The 9,099-nt window shown below is 39.2% G+C and overlaps 1 long non-coding RNA gene across 1 annotated transcript in view; it reads left to right on the top strand.

Moving 5' to 3' along the window:
* Nucleotides 1-2,509, top strand: part of LOC116089117 — a 13,771-nt gene extending 11,262 nt beyond the window's left edge. Inside the window, exon 6 of the long non-coding RNA XR_004118163.1 lies at nt 2,351-2,509. This is a non-coding gene — a long non-coding RNA (uncharacterized LOC116089117). The remainder of the gene's footprint in view (nt 1-2,350) is intronic.
* Nucleotides 2,510-9,099: the final 6,590 nt, after the last annotated feature.

Raw genomic sequence — 9,099 nt, 5'->3', positions numbered from 1 at the left:
AGCCATTTGGTGTTCATCAATTGAGAATTCTTTTTTTAGCTCTGTACCCCATTTTTTAATAGGGTTATATGGTTCTCTGGTGTCTTACTTCTTGACAGTTGTTGAGCTTTTCAAATGGATGGCTTGGTGATTAGATGATTTTCACAGCCCTAATTAAGGTCTGAGAACATGACTCTCTGGAAGGGCCTGGGAGCTTTGATTCTTGCTTCCTGTTCCAGTAGCCCCAGGAAAATTCTAGCTTTAATACATTTTTTTCTTGACATCTTATCTAAGGTGTCTCTTGAAACCTTTTGCTTTCTGCTGGAAACATCTGCTCTAGTGTTATATAGATTCCAGTTCTAACCCATTCTGTGAACCGTGCTAGTGAATCTGGTAGCTTTAAGTGCTTGTGTATTGACAGGGTACACCAGAGAGATTAGCAAATGTCTCCCAAGCAGAACAAAGCAGAACAGCCCCAAATGCCTGTCTACTTGTTTATATCACCTTTCCTTTCTGCATGCGTTCAGGGCCTTCTAAGTTGCATTTCTGCTCATTTCTTTCTATTATTTGTTTTAAGAAAAAGGGTCTTCCTACTCTCTTAATCTGCATTTGCCAGAAAAGAAATAGTCACATCAACTGGAAACACAGTGTAAAACTCTGAAGAAATATGTGGCTTTTAATAATACTTTATTTATCAGTTTTTTTCCTGAAGAAACTTTTCACATGAAATTTTAGGGAGGAAGGGAGAAAGAGAGGTAGGTAGGGAAAGAGGGAGAAAGTGAGAGATGGGGAAAGAGAGGAGAGAAGGAAGGGAGGGAGAGAGGGAGAGAGGGAGAGAGAGACAGAGAGAGAAAGAGAGAGAGAGGGAGAGAGGAGGGGGAGGGGGAGGGAGAGAGGGAAGAGAAGGGAGGGAGGGAGAGAGAGAGTTGATTTGCTTTTAAAACTCATGTTGTGTGTTCTAATCCTTAAGTATCCAGTTGATTTAGTATTGTAAAATAAATGAGCTTTGTATTATATGACACCAAACAGCAGTCTACCTAATAGGGCTTTGTGTGATGATGGAAATAGTCTCTTTTGTGATATCTAATATAGTAAACTCTAGCCACACATAACCAATGAGCATTTGGAATGTGGCTATTGTGAATGAGGACTTGATTTCCCTTTTTCTTTTTGGGGAAACAGTCTTCTATAACCTTGACTGCCCTCTAACTCTGTGTGGGTATGTGAACTCCTTAACCTCCTAACTCCACTTCCCAAGTGCTAGAATTAAGTATATGCATTCTATGCCAGTCGAAGAATTGAAAATTTAATTTTATCACATACATGTTGGCTACCACAGTGTTAGAGCAGGGTGCACCTTCTTCCCTGCTCAGCATGCATCACTTGAGGGTGACTTTCCTGTTCGCAGCAGCCACACATTACTTTTTAAATTTTGATATAAAGTTATTGTAGCAAAGCACATACCAGTGGTTCTGGAATCCATACTTGATGCACACACTTGTATTGTTTGGATGATCTATCACTTTCCGAATGCTCAGAAATTCACTCTCTGAGACCCAAAGCCCTGACCTTTTATTTTGACAGAACAACAATAGTTAACTTCTCACAATTTTCCCATGGTGCACTTATAGTGACAAAGAAGATGAGGTAATTTCTCAGCCATGTTATCTTGGTCTATATGCAGCTCTCTGTGACAAGAAAATGAAATGAAAAATCAACGAATGAGGAACAATTATTGTCCTCTAAATGATATACTTCTGTGTATAAACATTAGAGATGCTTTACACGAGTTTGCATAGTAAATGAGACAAATTCTCAGAAATATTATTTGAAGGCATGAATTTTGGCATATCTTGGAACCAAATGGAAGGCAATAACTTTATAATAATTTTCAAGTTATTTTTGCATTCTACCAACATTTCTATAAGAGCAAATTTGAAGCATAGGGTGGTAGTAACATAAACAGCCATAAAGATTCAACAATGATTGCCTTAAAGTGTCCTAGTTACCATGGTGATTCCACTGCAATTATCTCATCTTCCAGTAAACACTCACATTCAGGTTTAGCTATAGAATGTTCCGATTATGTATGTATGGTTTGTTAAAGGGGAAGCAGCCCACCTATGTTTTTATTAGTCAAAATGATGTCATATGATGATTATGGCTTACCTTGGACAGTTGGCTAAACAGCTTTTGCAAATTAACCAAATGTAATTTATTTTAAATGTTGTGTATGAATTATGAATTGGAATGGGAAACAAAAAGCAAGCACCACTGCCAATAACTCATGCTGTTAAAATTATGTTGTAGCATTGGCATAAAAACACACTGTAGTGTAAATAATGTAATGTCGGTGTCAATTATCTTGCAGGAAACGGGGAAATCAAAAGAACCAACTTGGCCATAAGCCTCAAAATATGATGCCTTCATCTTTAGCAACCATTGAGAATGGATGTTCAGTTAAGCAGGCGATTTCTGTTCTGTTAGAGATGATACTTCACATTTGTATACATAAATACCCACGATACAGCAAAGGTAATTGAATAGTGCATTAAAGTACAACATGACGTGACTTAAATGATTTGGAAGTTGTCAGTCATCAAAATGCAACATTTTAAATAATATTGCATGTGCATATGTTATATAGAGATTTGACTATACCATAGGACAAACAGCAGAGCGATAGAACTAAGGCTAGAAGCCGTATCTTCTCATTCTAATCATGTAGTTCAACAACATGAGGGCAGGAGAAAAACCATGCTAATAGCTCACTGGAATTTACTCACTCATTAAATTGCTATAACTCCCATCCTGTTGATCTTGCAACCATGAAGCAATGGTCAAATGATACTATTAGGATATAGAGAATGTGTGGTGTGTTCTGATTGAATAGAGACCTGCTGAAAAAGCACATCTCATATGTATTAATCTATATCTCATATATAATTAATATAATTTAATGTATATGAGTACACTTTTGATGTCTTCAGACACACCAGAAGAGGCCATTGGATCCCAGTGTAGATGGTTTTGAACCACCATGTGGCTTTTGGGGATTGACCTCAGGACCTCTAGAAGGGCAGTCAGTACTCTTGACTACTGAGCCATCTCCCCAGACCTCTTAAAGCATATCTTATTTCAAGGCAAATGGCAGACATTCTAACTGAGAGAATATCTTGAATAAGGACTGCACACAAGAAAGCTCATTATCATCAGTGATCCATTGCACTTCCAGGTAACTGTGCATATACCATCATCATGTCCTGTATGAACTTATTTCTGAACATAATCATTCCTTTCCAAGAGCATGCTAACACCAAATGGTCAGCCCTAAAAGCATGCCTACAAATAACATTATACAGACACAGCAGGTTATATTTAGGGGCATATATGTATTTGAATGTACATATGTGTATGCAATAACAATCAATGAAAGACGAGCCAGGGATTTAAACGAGAACAAGTGGGCCATCTGGGAGGGTTTGAAGAGAGGAAAGGAAAGGGCAAGGATAAATGTAATTATATTATAATCTCAAACATTAAAAAAGTGAATAGAATGAAAATGTATAAGATAAAAAGGGAGAGCATAGAGTGAAATGAAAAGTACAGAATGCTGCCAGAATGGTAGCCATGGGGACAGGCTAGGAAAAGCCCTGGTTATCATATTTTTAAAATATGATAAAACAATTTCTTTGTATTACAAAAATAACAGCGTAAGAGGGAAGATTGGCAAAGGATTGTTACAGAAGTCAAACATGTCTTTCAAGAACTCATAACATTTAAATTGAAAAATAAATAAAAGAAGTTAGTTTACATACAATAACAGGAAGCTCCAAACAGTGCCACACAACATGGCATTCAGCTAGAATGACAGCCTACTTCCCAGACTGAGACTTCACTATTTTTAGATAGCGAAATCATTTCTAAAGGGCCTTTTGGTACAAAATAGCTACAAGTCGTTGTTCCAATGAAACTGGTTGAAATTTGTTCAGAAAGTCTTTGTGCTGGTCCTTGCAATGTTTTGTAAATCTGAATTTGTTTGAATGTAAAATTTAAAATACAAAAGAAGTGGGGGGGGGACTCTCACCAGATGGGACCATTATAAGCTGACTTATTAGTGATCAGAGAATGTTTATGTTTGGAGGAGGGCAGAGATGACTCCATTAGTAAAGTGCCTGTTCTACAAGCATGAAAACTTGAGTTCTATCCTAAGTACTCATGTAAAAACCTGAGAGTGCTGTAACTAGAGGTGTGTGTGTGTGTGTGTGTGTGTGTGTGTGTGTGTGTGTGTGTGTAGGAAATGGTGGCATGGTCCTTCGAGATCACTAGTTAGTAAAGCCTATGGGTGATCTGGGTTTGGTGAGAGATCCTGTGTCCATGAGCTACTGAATATGATACTGTAAGACAATTTATAGCCTCTACATGCACACACACACACACACACACACACACACACACACACACACACGTGAGTACACACAAAAAACTACTTAAACAAATGGTACAGATATATTCACGAAGACATATGAAGTCAGGGAGAATGTCCATGCTGGCAAAATAATAGGAATTACTTAGAAAAATCATTTTAAATTTTATTACGTAAGGAAGTTTTATAAGTGGATATATGTTTCCAGAGCAAAAGACTTTATCTTCTCTTAGTACAAAACAATAGTACAAAGGCAAGGTTTGAAGTTCATATTTAAGTAGCCTCCTCTTAGTCAATAAGCTCTAAGGTATGAATTGAAGCAAATCCTGTGAGTTCAAAATATTGTCTAAAAACTAGAAAACTAAAAACAATGTAGATAAGAGCAAAGAAAATTCAACAACTCCTTGTTCGAAGGAAACAATCAAAATGCAGTTTAGAGAAACAGCAAGAAGAGGGCACCGTTAAAGATTTGCCTCATTTCTTCTGCGAAATTTCTTTGCAGAGATAAACTGACTTCCAGGTGATTCCCCTGAACTCAGCTGAAGGTCCCCACTGTCTTCTGTGCAGCCAGTGAGGCTGCTTACAGCTTCCACGTCCCTTAACTTGCCCTCTCATTCTAGCTAGGTTCTGAGCAAGGCTTTTGCCGCTGTTGTTTTATTGGTTATTTTACTTGTTTACATTGCAAATGTTGTCCCCCTTCCAAGTTTCTTCTCTGCACACCCCTGTCCCATCCCCCCTGCTTCTATGAGGGTGCTCCCCTACTCACCCTCTCACTCCCACCTCACTGCTCTAGCATCCCTCTATGCTGGGGCATCAAGCCTCCACTGGACCAATGGCCTCCCCTCCCATTGATGCCAGATAAGGCAATCCTTTGCTATATCCATGGCTAGAGCCATGGGTCTCTCCATGTGTTATCTTTAGTTGATGGTTTAGTCCCTGGGAGCTCTTGGGAATCTGGTTAGTTGATATGGTTGTTCTTCCTATGGGGTTGCAATTCCCTTCAGTTCCTTCAGTTCTTCCCCTAATTCTTTCCTTGGGGTCCCATTTTCAGTCCGGTTCGCTGCTAGCATCCACATCTGTATTAATCAGACTCTGGGAGAGCCTCTCAGGGGACAGCAATACCAGGCTCCTGTCAGTAAGCATTTCTTGGCATCAACAATAGTGTCTTGGCTTGGTGTCTGTATTTAGGATGGATCCCTAGGTGGAGTAGTCTCTGAATGACCTTTCCTTTCAGACTCTGCTCCACTCTTTGTCCCAGCATTTCCTTTAGACCAGAACAATTCTGGGTTTAAATTTTTGAGATGGATGTGTGACCCATCCCTCAACCAGGGCTGTGCCTATCCACTGGATATGGTCTCTACAGGTTCTCTCTCCCCTGTGTTGGGCATTTTGACTAATGTCATCATTGTTGGGTCCTGGGAACCTCTTGCTTCCCTGGCATCAGGGACTTTCTAGTGGCTACCCCAATTCCCCATCCCTCACTGCTACATACCTCCATTCAATTTCCTGAATAGAGATTCAGGACTTCTCTCCTGTCTCCTCCCATACCTGAATCTGCCCCCTTTTATCTTCCCTATCCTCCCACCCTCTCAGATCCCTTCCTCCCTCTCCCTCCTGTAGTTTTTTTGTTCCCCCTTCTAAGTAGGACTGAAGCATCCATACTTTGGTCTTCCTTCTTCTTCAGCTTCATATGATCTGTGAGTTGTATTGTGGGTATTCCAAGCTTTTGGGCTAATATTTGAAGATCTCAGAAGATGGAAAGATCTCTCATGCTCATGTATTGGCAGGATTAACATAGTAAAAATGGCTGTCTTACCAAAAACAATCTACAAATTCAATGAAATCCCCATAAAAATTCCAACCAATTCTTCATAGAGATAGAAAAAGCAATTCTCAAATTCATCTAGAACAACAACAACAACAACAACAACAACAACAACAACAAAAATGCATGACAGCAAAAACTATTCTCAGCAAATAAGAGCATTTCTGGAGGAATCACCATCCCTGACCTCAAGCTGTACTACAGAGCAATAGTGATAAAAACCACATGGTATTGGTACAGAGACAGACAGGTAGATCAATGGAATAGAATTGAAGACACAGAAATAAACACATACACCTATGGACACTTGATCTTTTACAAAGAAGCTAAAACCAACCAGTGGAAAAGAGACAGCAAATTCAACAAATGGTGCTGGTTTAACTGGCAGTTAGCATGTACAAGAATGCAAATTGGCTTATTTTTAATCTCCTTGTACAAAGCTCAAGTCCAAGTGGACCAAGAGCCTCCACATAAAACCAGATACACTCAATCTAATAGAAGAGAAAGTGAGAAAGGGCCCGAACACATGGGCACAGGGGAAATTTTCCTGTACAGAATACCAATTGCTTATGCTCTAAGATCAAGAATTGACAAATGGGACCTCATAAAATTGCAAAGCTTCTGTGAGGCAAAGGACACTGTCAAGAGGACAAAAAGATCTTCACCAACCCTACATCCAATATATACAAAGAACTCAAGAAGTTAGACTCCAGAGAACCAAATAACCCCATTAAAAACGGAGTCAAACAAAAATTTCTCAACTGAAGACTCTCAAATGGCCAAGAAACACTTAAAGAAATGTTCAACATCCTTAGTCAATCAGGGAAATGCAAATCAAAATGACCTGGAGATTCCACCTCACACCAGTCAGAATGGCTAAGATTAAAAAACTGAGGTGACTGCAGATGCTGGAGAGGTTGTGGAGAAGGAGGAACACTCCTCCATTGCTGGTGGGATTGCCAGCTGGTACAACCACTCTGGGAATCAGTTTGGCAGTTCCTCAGGAAATTGGACCTAAGGACCCAGGTATACCACTCCTGTGCATATACCCAAAAGATGCTCTAACATATAACAAAGACACATGCTCCACTGTGTTAATAGCAGCATTATTTATAATAACCAGAAGCTGAAAAGAACCCAGATGTCCTTCAACAGAGGAATGGATACAGAAAATGTGGTACATTTACACAATGGAGTACTACTCAGCTATTAAAATCAATGACTTCATGAAATTCACAGGCAAATGGATGGATCTGGAGAATGTCATCCTGAGTGAGGTAACCTAGTCACAAAAGAACACACATGGTATGTACTAACTGATAACTGAGCAAGGTTATTGTACCCTGGCCCTGTCTATTTCTTTCTGGAACAGAAGATGGCTAATAATTTCCAGAGTTTCTTGTTGGGCTGGCAGAATCTTTTTGTTCCAACATATGAATTATGCTGTGACTCCCTTTACTCAGTCTCTCTCTCGCTCTCTCTTTCTCTCTCTCTCTCTCTCTCTCTCTCTCTCTCTCTCTCTCTCTGTGTGTGTGTGTGTGTGTGTTTCTCTCTGTGTCCTCACTCTCTGTTTCTCTGTCTCCCCTATCTCTGTCTCTTTGTCTCTCTGTCTCTTTCTTCACAGACCCACAGAATGTCTGACTGCTATCCTAATTCTATCTTGGGAACTCACTGGCAAGGCAATGTAAGGGAGACCTTAGATGAATTAAAAGTCAATGGAAAACAATGATATTTTTAGTCAGTGGTAGAAATTTGAATATGAGGACCTGGAGAGATGGGATTGCTCTTGGTACTGCTCTTACCCACGGTCCAAGTTAAGTTTCCAGCATCCATGGGTGACTCAGAAATACATGCAATTCCAGTTCCAGGGTATCCAGCACTGTCTTCTTGCTTGTAAATGCACCTGACTTCAGTGAACAGCAACTCCCACCATACAAACATAATTGAAAGTAAAAAATTATAATTCTTCATAAGAAATAAATGTGATTATGTATTGAGTATTGCTTTCACTAAGATCTGTTAACACTGTTGTGTGTGACAGTGACAGCCAGGTTGCATGACAGAGTATTCTATGAGTGGATGACTGAAATATGTGGGGAGATGATAACCACTTCTGGGATTTGCTAGAAAGACAGGATCGATGGAACAAGTCAAGAAATCATCCTGAGGATCATATTAAGGAAGGAGATGTGGAGCCCCATTGCTCTATGGTTGTAAGTGGCAAGACTAGTTTCAGATGCTTGACGTGTTACTTGGATGAATTGGCAATGAGGTGGAAAAACAAGCCCTTATTGGAGGAAAACATGAAATGGGGACATGGAAGGGAGTTTGTGGGAAAGAAAAGGCTACTTATCAAACCGTGTTACATTGTAAGACCTATAATTTCAACTTACGTTTTTATTTGATTATTTATTTATTTATTTTTGAGACGGGGTCTCATTTTGTACCCCTTGCTGACCTGGAACTTGCTGCTTCCCTGTTTATACCAGCCCAGTTTTCATCAGATATTCACCTGCCTCTGCCTCCTGACTACAGAGATTAAATGTGTTCATAACCATAGCTATCTGATCTCATCATTTTCACAGGTAGAAAGCTACAAAGAAAAGTAAATTTTTCTTTAAATCAGAATATCTAAGCTTTATTATTACCTTCAGCATTTACAAAGCATCTTTATTAGGACAATATGAATATATCGTTTCTAAAATTAATGAGAACAGTAATTCCCATTATAATTCATTATTGATCTTTGCAAGTTTGTAAATGGATAAAATGACAAAGTGCTAATTATTTTATTTGTTATATAACAAGCAAAATAGCTGTGTTTTAGGTTTATATTTGCATATTGTCATCTCGCACTAAGTTGACCCTG

The sequence above is a fragment of the Mastomys coucha genome, unplaced genomic scaffold (assembly GCF_008632895.1).
Source record: "Mastomys coucha isolate ucsf_1 unplaced genomic scaffold, UCSF_Mcou_1 pScaffold14, whole genome shotgun sequence".
NCBI lineage: Eukaryota > Metazoa > Chordata > Mammalia > Rodentia > Muridae > Mastomys > Mastomys coucha.
The sequence above is the reverse complement of the archived record's forward strand: the minus strand, read 5'-3'. Positions and strand labels throughout refer to the sequence as shown.